This window comes from Dasypus novemcinctus, chromosome 22 (assembly GCF_030445035.2).
Source record: "Dasypus novemcinctus isolate mDasNov1 chromosome 22, mDasNov1.1.hap2, whole genome shotgun sequence".
NCBI lineage: Eukaryota > Metazoa > Chordata > Mammalia > Cingulata > Dasypodidae > Dasypus > Dasypus novemcinctus.
In genome coordinates this window covers 9,431,029-9,433,553 of record NC_080694.1, presented here as the reverse complement: position 1 = coordinate 9,433,553, position 2,525 = coordinate 9,431,029, and positions in this window count along the sequence as shown.

Sequence of the window (2,525 nt, the reverse complement as noted above, 5' to 3'; positions counted from 1 at the left end):
ACAAGTAAAGAGAAAGAATCTGTCATTAAATCCTCCCAACTATGGAGAGCCCTGGGTCAGACAGCCTCACAGGTGACGTCCACCAAACACCTGGAAGGAACTAATTCCAATTCTGCTTAAACTCTTACAAAAAATTGAAATAAAAGAAACTTTGTGTAACTCATTCTAGGATGTCAACATTACCATAATACCAAAGGCAAACAAAGACACCACAAGAAAGGAAATTAACAGACCAAACTCTCAAATGAACCTAAATACTAAAATCCTGAACAAAATACTTGCTAATTATATTCAGCAACACATCAAATGAATTATACACCATGACCAAGTGGGTTTCATCCCTGGTATGCAAGGAAATCTAAACATAAGAAAATCAATCAGAGTAATACACCAGATAATCAGGTCAAATAAAAATCACATGATCATATCTATAGATGTAGAAAAAGCATTTGACAAAATACCCACCCTTTCCTAATAAAAATACTGCAAAAGACAAGAATAGAAGGAAACATTCTGAACAGGATAAAGGATATGTATGAAAAACACACAACTAACATCATATACATGCTGAAATTGTAAAATCTTTCCCTCTAAGATTAAGAATAAGACAAGAATACCCACTATCACCCCTCCCATTTAAAATTGTGTTAGAAGTACCTTGTCGGGCATGAGGCAAGAAACAGATATAAAAGGCATCCAAATTGGAAGGGAAGAGGTAAAATTTCACTATTTGCAGATGACATGATTCTCTACATAGAAAGCCATGAGAAATTTAAACAAAGCTTCTAGAACTTATAAATGTGTTCAGTAAAGTCATAGGGTATAATATCAATGTGTAAAAATCAGTAGGATTTCTCTACACCAATATTAAACAATCTGAGAAGGAAATCAAGAAAAAAAAACCATTTGAAATACCAATTAAAAAATCAAATACCCAGGAATAAATTTAACTAAACATGTAAAGGACTTATATTACAGAAAACTATACAATATTGTTAAAGGAAATCAAAGAACACTTAAATAAATGGAAGAATACTCCCCGTTCATGAATAGGAAGAATAAACATCATTAAGATGACTACCCTATCCAAACTCATCTAAACATTTAATGCAAACCCAATAAAAATCAACACAGCATTTTTTAATGAACTGGAAAGTCTAACTATGAAATTTATTTGGAGGAGAAAGAGGCCCCAAACAGTCAGACATTTGAAAAAGAAAAATGAAATGTGAGGAACCATATTACCTGATGTTAAATCATACAATAAACCTACAGTGGTCAAAACAGCATCATATTGGCAGAAGGATAGACACACTGACCAATGAAACTGAATTGAAAGTTCAGATATACATCCTCACATATACAGTCATCTGATATTCAAGAAAGTACAAAGCCCACTAAACTGGGAAGAATGGCCTCTTAAACAAATGGTCCTTGGAGAACTGGATATCCATATGCAAAAGAATGAGAGGATTACCAACTCACGCCTTGTACAAAAATCAACTCAAATAGATCAGAGATCTAAATATAAGAACCAAGAACATAAAGACCTTGGAAGACAATGTAGGGAAGCATCGACAGGAACTTGTAATAGGAAATTGCTACATGAACTTCACACCCAAAACACAAAAGCAAAAGAAAAAATAGATAAATGGGACCTCCTCAAAATTAAAGCATTTTGCACCTCAAAGGAGATTATCAAGAAAGTAAAAAGACAGCTTACCCAATGGAAGAAAATATATAGTAACCATATATCTGATAGGATCCTAATATCCAACATATATAAAAAATTCTATTTCTCAAAAATAAAAAGACAAACAACCCATTCACAATGTGGGCAAGAGATTTGAGCAGATGCTTCTCCAAAGAAGAAATACAAATGGATAAAAGACACATGAAAAGATGCTCAACATCACTACCTATTAGGAAAATACATAGCAAAGCTACAATCAGATACCATCTTATACCAATTAGTCTTGAAGCTATTAAAGAAATAGAGAACTACAAGTGTTGGAGAGGATGCAGATGAAGGGGAACCTTCATCCACCGTTGGTGGAAATGTGGAAGAATCCAGCCATTCTGAAGGACAGTTTGGCAGTTCCTCAAAAACTAGCTGTAGATTTGCCATATGACTGGCAATTTTACTGCTGGGTATATCCCCAGAAACACTGAAAACCAGGACATGAACTGATAGATGCACACCAATGTTCATAGCGGCATTATTCACTTTTGCCAAAAGTTGGAATCAACCCAAATGCCCATCAAAAGATGAATGGATAAACAAAATGTAGTATATACATACAACAGAATACTACTCATCTGTAAGAAAGAATACAGTACTAACACATGGGATAACATGGATGAACTTCGAGGACCTTATGTTGAGTGAAGTAACCCAGACATTCAAGGACAAATACTACATATCCTCTCTGAAATGAATTAAGCAAATCAGACTGTTACAGAGAGCTAGAGACTGGACGATATGCTTACAGGAAATGCGGGGGACAGGAAGTTTGTGAGCTGAT